This window comes from Triticum aestivum, chromosome 4B (assembly GCF_018294505.1).
Source record: "Triticum aestivum cultivar Chinese Spring chromosome 4B, IWGSC CS RefSeq v2.1, whole genome shotgun sequence".
NCBI lineage: Eukaryota > Viridiplantae > Streptophyta > Magnoliopsida > Poales > Poaceae > Triticum > Triticum aestivum.
The window spans coordinates 493,393,425-493,402,359 of NC_057804.1; the positions used below are offsets into that span (position 1 = coordinate 493,393,425).

Genomic DNA, 8,935 nt, shown 5'->3' on the forward strand with positions numbered 1-8,935 from the left:
GTAGGCATGGTGCAAGATTTACAGGGAGAAGATGAACATTAAAAGAGAAAGGAAAATGGCACTTGGCAAAAGAAGGAAGTAGAGGGGAGGAGGAGGTGGTGATGCAAGATTTATGCATTGAACATGCAACAACATAATATGTATGAGATCACAACAAGCACATGATGAGGATGGAATGCAAAATGACAAGAGGCACAAAATGCAATATGGTAAGGTGAGCATGACAATGAAAAGAGTAAACCACATAACCAAACAAGATGAGGCCAAACATGATAAAAACCCACAAGAATTGGATGAAGGTCAAATTGATATATCGCCAAATTGGGACATGTTACATCTGGGGTGTTACAGAAGGTAGCCCTTTTATGATGGACATGATGGATTGTCATGAAAATCGTCACAAATCAACTTACTCGATCAAGCCATTCGATTTTTAATACATTATCCAGGCGTCATCGATGACTCCTACTGATGTGTAGTGTGTGGTTGGTGGGTTGGCCCATATGTCAGTTGAATGTAGTCAACAGTATATATATACATATATAAAAATAAAAAGCAGACGCGCCAGAAGTTTCGAGAGCGCGCGTGGATGTGCAAAATTTTAAGTCGCTGACGCGGGCGATGGCAAAAATTTCGAGCCAGCCTATTTAATCCAAAGTCCACACCCATCTAACCCTAATCCCCGTTCTCTCCTCCGTTCCCTCAGCCGCCACAGCCGCCGCTCCCGATTCGGGCGATTCCGGCGGATATTGCCGGAGTGGAGCACACCACCGAGCTCGCCTTGCTTGGATCGATCCTTCCCTCCGGCAAGATTTCCCCCTCTCGACCTCAACTGCTTGCCCAAAACCACTTCCTGTGCTAGGGTTTCGCCATCCGGCATCGCCTTCGTCGTCGGCCCTTCTACGGCCGCCTATGGCGCTTCTTCTCCGTCGTCTATAGCGCCCTCACGCGCGCCCTCGCTTCCTGATGGTCCACCTCGAGAAGGGCGGCACGGAGGACCTCATCCCGTAGGATCCATGGATGCGGCGCACCGTGCAGCCACCCGTCCGGGAAGAGGGTGGGCACCGTGGCTTGTCCTGCTCGACGACAGCTGTGGCGAGTGCGTGTGCTGCTCCTCATCCTCAAACTCCAAGGAGAAGCGCCAGTACAACAGAAGCACACCCCGCCCGTGAACAATGGCCATGGCGCTAGGTAAGGTTGTGCTGTTGTGCCTATATTGTCGTTAGTAAACATTTGATGGGACAAATTGCTTGTGCTGGATGTGGTTAGTCTGTAGCTTGGTAATCTTATTTTTAATTTTGGGGAAAAATTGCTGCTTGTGCTATCAAATATGCACCTTAATCTGTTATTGGGCATGCCAAATGTTATCAAGATCAGTTTCTGTATTTGTTTCTACACATGGACAAAATAATCTTTTAACAAATAGTACGACTGATTGCTGATGCGCCATGCTTATCTGCCTATAGGATTCTGCGACAGCCAGCTAACTAGTGCGCCATACTTATCTGCCTAATCGGCTGATTGGGGGTTCTGTTGGGTTGACAACCAGGTAACAACATGGGGTTCTGTTGTGCTTTCTTTTCCGCTGATTTTGTGTATGATTTGGGTCAGGACTTGTTAATTCTAGCTAGGCAAATTTTATGATGAATTCATGCTGAAAATCCATGGTCAATCCTCTGACTGTATTTATATCAGCTTCCAACATTAATCTCATTTTGTTAGATTGGTCCAAGTCTGAATGTCGGATTGTGCCTATAGAAATACTACAAACTTGTACTCGAACTAAGGGAAAATGATTTTGGCAAAAGATAAGTTATTGTCTTCCATCTGTCTAACTTCCAACAACAAAAAATAGAAATGCCATAAGATCTAATACCACTGTTCTTCTTTACATGAATTTCAATCACATTGTGTACATATATCAGCTTCACACCTTTTTCCAAATGGATTATACCTTGTTATTGTTAATGATAAAGCTCCTCAAAACAATATATATCACCTTTGGTCGATATAAATCACTGTTTTTGGTGCCATGCTTTGTATGGCCCCTTGTTTTCTAGTTCGCCTCGGGCCCCTGAAATTTCAGGACCGGCCTTGATTGCCAGCATACTTGATTGAGGATGCAATTCTTCCTTTCCATTTTTAAGAAGCTAATGTAATTTCTGATAAGTACTGTTGCTATAGTGCTAGTGCACAACACCAGGATTTTACATCACATTTTTATTATGATACCGTTGCAAATGAAATGGCTTCGATAATAGACAACTGCTTGCTAATTGTACTCGTACAAACAAGATCTCCATATCCACAAGGTTGGCCAACTGATTGGCACCAAGTTCACACCCTCATATGTATCTAGTACTTGTGCTACTTTTTATTGGCCGGTGTTAGTTGCTATGAAGTAGGCCGGTGTTAGTTGCTATGAAGTAGCTAACTGTAGCCAACTCTGGATGCTTAGCCTCTAGTTATAAGGATTACCTGCTGCTGCTTTTGCCACCTCTTATGTTCCCTGAATGAATGGTTATGTTGCTATCTAACATTTCACTTTTGTTTCTTGATTTCTTGGATAATGTTTTTCTCTTTCTTGAGAATCATCATATTGGAAAGGCTGCTTGTGTTGTCAAATATGAACTATTTATTACGGTTGATTTCTGTGCTAGTAATGCCTATTGCCTTCTCCACCCATACAGGACGCCCTCCTCGAAGCAGCCATCCCCGACGAGCTCTCTTCGCCGGAGGAGATGGAGCAGCAAGTCCAGCACCCGCTTGGCCCCTGTGTCCTATCTTGCGTGGACAAGCTCACCAATGGCTGCGTCTTCCTTCCCTCCTAGCGTGGTGAGCTTCTTCCATCTCTCGACTTTACCCCCAAATCTAGATGACACTTGCAATCTGAATACAAATCATGTTTTTGTTCAGTTTAGAGGTGGATTCAGTTTATGAGATGTGAGTTTGATTAGTTACAGATGGTTTTGCGGGTCTGATTCTCTTGCACTATTACACGTTTTGTTTTGATGTTTGCCTTTGTTACCAGAATAAAAGTATTACTTATGTTATTTATTCTTACAGTGGGTACAGAAGTTCTCCCCTTGACTTTTTATACTTTCTCTGAGTTTCACATACTTTATATTTCGCAGCACATGAGATTGCATCATAGGAAATTTAGAATGTTTTCATAGTATGATTGATTGTTGCACTACTTTGCATTGCGGGAGTGAAAAAAATATATGACTTGATTGCATGTACTCCCTTTGTTCCTAAATATAAGTCTTTTTAGAAATTTTTAATATGGACTACATTCGAAGCAAAATGAGTGAAGGGAGTAATTCATATTCAAATCTCTAAAAAGAGGAACAAAGTGAGTACTAAGTTAATTCTAGTTTAACATACTGGCTATAATATTTTATAATGTGACATATTTTTTATCACATGGCAGATATTGGTTTATGGAGTATTTTCAGCAACGAAGACATTTGTTCTCACGACTTTGGTGTGGAGGGGTGGATATAATGTCTAGGAACATTGGATGACCTGTGGTTGACGTCCGATGAGCGTTGGGCCTCGCTTTGATGGCTGCGATGCTGGTTGTGGAGTAGCATAGTGGTCTTCAAGACGTGCTTGTAAAACTAATCTTATTTGGGTCTTTTTTTTGCTCATGTATAGGTATTTTCTAGTGTGTTTATGTAATTTTCTTTTTTTAATGAGATGAGATATTTTTTGTCAAATTCTTATTACCTTAAATTTTCATGGACCAAGAGAAATGAGGGATGGGCTAATGTCACTGGAGTGAAATTAGCGGGCCGTATCTTAATATTTAAATTCTAATAATTGGGTTGATTACTGTATGGGCCGACACTTGCATTGAGCTGAAATTTAGTGGGCCAAAAAATTTGATGGGCTGACTACTACATGGGCTGCCACGTTAGATCCCACATCAGATGATGACGTGATAGACAAGTTAACGCCGTTATGAGCATGCTAGTTGACTGCCATCCATGACGGCTAAGAATCGTCAAGGTTCCTAACGGTTTTGGATGATCCGTCATGGAGCATGCAGTGGTCATGGAGCATGCAGTGGTCAAATTATGACGCGATATACGTGACGGATTTGAAATCCGTCACGTATGCCCTTGCATGACAACTTTGTGCAGGTCGGTGACGGATTGTATCCGTCACGTATTAACAGATTTCTTGTAGTGGTAGCGTCATCTGGGCCATCCAATATGATTCCAGCCCGTTTTAACTTCTGGCCCATGTATGGCCCATGACGTCTCGGCCCATATGAGGCCCTTTGCAACTCTTGGCCCATTAACAGCCCGTGGTGAAACTGGCCCGTAATGAACAGTGTATCACTTTATACCCATTAACGACCCATTATTCCATTGGGCCATTTCCAGCCCAAGTTATCTTTCGGCCTTCTCAAGGCCCATTTATTCTTGGGCTCATTTCCAGCATTCAGTTACTTACGGCCCGTTACTGTCATTTTCTGCTTGTGGGCCAAATTTAGCCCATCGTTACAGTCGGCCCATTTGTAGCCCGTTAATACGTTGGGCCATTTTCATGTCAAAAAACCCGCTGTTTTCATAGAGTTATCAAATACGGCCTATTAAAGGCCTGTTATGGTCCACGAATAGTACGACCCGTGATTGGCGAAATGATGATACGCCCCGTAGAAGGACCATGGATCCTACGGCCCGTAAAAGGCCCATGGATCATACGACCGGTAGAAGGCCCATGGATCGTACGGCCCGTAGAAGGCCCATGGGTCCTACGACCCGTAGAAGGCCCATGGATCCTACGACCCGTATAGAAGGCCAATGGATCCTATGGCCCGTAGAAGGCCCATGGATCATACGTCCCGTAGGAGGCCCATGGTTACAACAGTTCGTGTGTTGCCATGATTATTTTGGCCTAGTTACCAAAAATAGGTTATTGTGGCCACTAGAAAAACACAGAAAAAGAACTGCAGTGACTACAAGTAAACAACTAAACAAGACAATAAGGAAATAAATAAGCAAGCAATTAACGCTAGCCTATTACCGCTATTACACATATTACATCCACTGGGCATCAAAGTTCGCCACAAGTGCAAATATAGGGAACAAAGCAGCATATTACATACACTGGCCGTCAAAATTGGCCACCAGTGCAAATAAACACGGTGGCAAAACAAGAGCATAACTGAAACAACTTCAGAAGATCTCAAGAAACATTATCCTGGGTATCCACCATGCTGGCAATAAGCTTAGCAATCTTATTAGCTTTGTCCTGTTTGGTGCTAAAATCCTCCAACGCTTGTTGTTGCACTAGAAAGTATGCATATGAATGCTCCAGGGACTTCCGCAGTCCTTCCGCTTCTTGTCGCAGCACAGCTGATCGATGTCTTTCAGCTTGTAGTTGAGACTTAAGAAACCGAACTGATTCAGACAGTGAGTTTGAATAGCTTGTGCAAGCGGTAGTGGCCAGTAACTCGAACACTAAACCAAGACAGGACTTTGGGGTTGTCTCACTGTCTTTAAGATAGTCTTCCTTAGCTATTTTATCAGCTTTGTTGGAGGGCAACAAGGATGTCTCACTATCCTGAACCTTATCTGCATTACTTCCTTTACCATTGTTTAATAAGACACTCTTCCCCAATATTTTGTCAGCATTCTAAAAGAAGAAACAAGCAGACACATAACATGTTTAGCATGTACTAGTATATGAAACTCATTTCTGTGAACCAGTTCATTAGTAAGGTGGACAAGATTAAACTACCAAGTCTTCTATTGCCAAGTACTAGTACATAATAAAAGCATCAAACAAACATATATCTATGTCCTATGGTCACTGCATTGTCTTGCCAAATCAAAATAGAGACACAGTTCAAATCATATCAGTTCAAGAAAAAGCAGCAATGAAAGAATACAAAGCGTGGGAAACTAGACGGCACAACAAGATTTCAGATGGGTACCACGGGTCTACATGTACAACAACACTATTGGCTCTGTTGTGATGCTACTAATGTGCATGATATGAGAAGTCAACTGTATACACAATTGAAATTGAAATCAACAAAGCTATTGATAAGAGCAAACCTGTCAAAGAAACATGCATGAACATACCTGCTGTGCCATTGGAGTTTCGATTGGATCCTTCAATTTAAAAATAAGTTTGTATGAGTAAATACAGTGATACAAGAGTAAAGCAGTATGCACGATAGCAATCATAGTTAAAAAAAGACGCGCCTAAGCGAGCGCTTAAGCGTGCCTAGGCTTTAGGCGTTGGCAAAAGGCATTGCGCATAACTACGCTTAATCTGTGCATAACTGCGCATAAGCATGTGCTTTGGTCAGTAAAGCACAAGGTGGTGGCAAACGCACAATTTACGCATAGCGCTTTTTTGAACTATGATAGCAATGGAATCTTAAATTAGAACAATTGTTCTTAAGGTTTAGGCACTTGTTCTACATGAACAGAGTACGGTAAGACGCAAGAATATAGTACTTAAAAATACAAAATGAGCTCATAGACCTTACCACATTCTTGGTTCGGGACCAGTACAGAACGAGGCATTCCCAGTCATCGTCCAGTAAATGTGTCTCAGGAGAACACAAGGGAATTTGATGAGTTTCTTTGCCGGTGAAGTACGTTTTCTTCAGGTAATCCCGATACTGCCACCAAGCATTCTTGAAGATAGCAGAGGCATTAGCACAGGTTACCTCATCCTGAGTTTCCAAATCGGTCCTTCTCTATAGAGAAAAATGGGAAAATTTGTTGTATTATAACCATCATGGAGGTAGGATGTATGGGACAAAGCAAAGTAATTGCCATGCATAACATACTTACACATAACGACACTACAAAAAAAGACACATCCGTGACATTTTGGGCCGAACAAATTTTTTTCCTGTCATACTTATGACACTTCTATGATGATAATTGTGAAAAAACCCGGTATCATCGTAGATGTGGTGGGCTCCTACTTCTATGACAAAAAATCATGACAGAAAATGGGCTTTTGTCCTGGGCGGGCCAGAGACGCAGCTGCATGACATTCTTTGGGCCGTCCATGACGGAAAAAAACCGTGGTAGAAGCGAGGGCGAGGAAAATTTCAGCGGGTTCCGTGTTACAGTGGGTGGTCAGGAGCCGAGCGATGCACGTTTCTCTTGTACACGTACGCGCGTGTGTGCGAAGCGTTGGGCTCTAACTGAACCCGAGCGATTGCACTACCTACGTTACTGAACTCGAGTGATTCCTTTGCTACTGCTGCTAACTGAAGCCGATCGAACCCTGTTGCCTCCTTCCCTTGATGAATAGTGAGCATTGCTGGGGGTTTGGATGAACAGTTCCCGGTGGGGGTGGATGAACAGGACCCCCGTGGTGTTGCCTCTGGATGAACAGGACCCTGATTGATCGAGACGGTTGGGACTGGATGAACAGGACCCCATGGAGGGCTGGATGAATAGGACGACCCCGTGGAGGGCTGGATGAACAGTAGATAGTGGAGGGGTGGATGAATAGTAGCCCGTGGAGGGGTGGTTGAACAGGAGCCCGTGGAGAGGGCTAGTTGAACAGTAGCCGGTGGAGTAGCGCACGGTGGAGGCTGCATGAACAGGAGCCTGTGGATGAACAGTCGCAGGTGGAGGCTAGAGGAGGTCGACAGTGGATGAACAGTAGCCCGTGGAGGCTGGAGGAGGTCGACGGTGGAGATGAACATTATCCCGTGGAGTCCCGTTTTGCGGTACGCCACACCCCTCCCGATGAACAGGACCCCCGTTTCGACCGTAGCACTCCAACACAAGTCCATTTCCTTCATTTTGCGGTATGCCACACCCCTCCCGATCAACAGGACCCCGTTTCGACCGTAGAAGGTACAACACAAGTCCGTTTCCTCCGTTTTGCGGTACGCCAGCCCCCCCGATGAACATGATCCCGTTTCGAACATGGCCGGTCGAACACAAGGCCGTTTCCTCCATTCTGCGGTACGCCAGGTGAGGGAGTCCTGGATTAGGGGGTCCTCGGACAACCGGACTATATACTTTGGCCGGACTATTGGACTATGAAGATACAAGATTGAAGACTTCATCCCGTGTCTGGGTGGGACTCTCCTTTGCGTGGAAGGCAAGCTTGGCAATCCAGATATGTAGATCTCCTTCTCTGTGACCAACTCTGTGTAACCCTAGCCCCCTCTGGTGTCTATATAAACCGGAGGGTTTAGTCCGTAGGACAAAAAAGAACAATCATACCATTGGCTAGCTTCTAGGGTTTAGCCTCTATGATCTCGTGGTAGATCAACTCTTGTAATACTCATATCATCAATATCAATCAAGCAGGAAGTAGGGTATTACCTCCATCCAGAGGGCCTGAACCTGGGTAAACATTGTTTCCCCCGCCTCCTGTTACCATTAGCCTTAGACACACAGTTCGGGACCCCTACCTGAGATCCACCGGTTTTGACACCGACATTGGTGCTCTCGTTGAGAGTTCCACTATGTCATCACGATAAGGCTTGATGGCTCCTTCAATCAGCTGCAATGACGCAGTCCAGGGTGAGGTTTTCCTCCCTGGACATATCTTCATATTCGGCGGCTTCGTACTATGGGCCAACTCGGTTGGTCACCTAGAGTAGATCGATAGATACGCCCCTGGCCATCAGGTAAGGTTTGGAAGCTTGAACTACACCGCCGACATCCGCGGAGACTTGATCTTTGACGGATTCGAGCCCATGTCAGGTGCACCGAACAGTCACGAGGAGCATGACTTAGATGTTCCATCGGACGGTGTTCGGGAGATCACACCTGCGGCTGCCCCAGCCCTTAATCCGGAGCAGATTGTGCCATCCGAGGACGGGTGGATGGACCCCGCCACGGAGGCCACACACTCAGCATCGTTAGAGCCGAATGCAGACTTCGCCTCCAATGAGATATGTGTAATCGGACCCTCGGACTCGTCTCCG

The 8,935-nt window shown here is 44.8% G+C and overlaps 1 long non-coding RNA gene across 1 annotated transcript; it reads left to right on the forward strand.

Annotated features, from left to right (window-relative positions):
- Nucleotides 1-655: 655 nt before the first annotated feature.
- LOC123092899 (uncharacterized) lies at nucleotides 656-3,839 on the forward strand. Its single transcript, XR_006444924.1, has 4 exons — nucleotides 656-1,191; nucleotides 1,467-1,549; nucleotides 2,691-2,835; nucleotides 3,434-3,839. It is a non-coding gene; the product is annotated as an uncharacterized lncRNA (long non-coding RNA).
- Nucleotides 3,840-8,935: the final 5,096 nt, after the last annotated feature.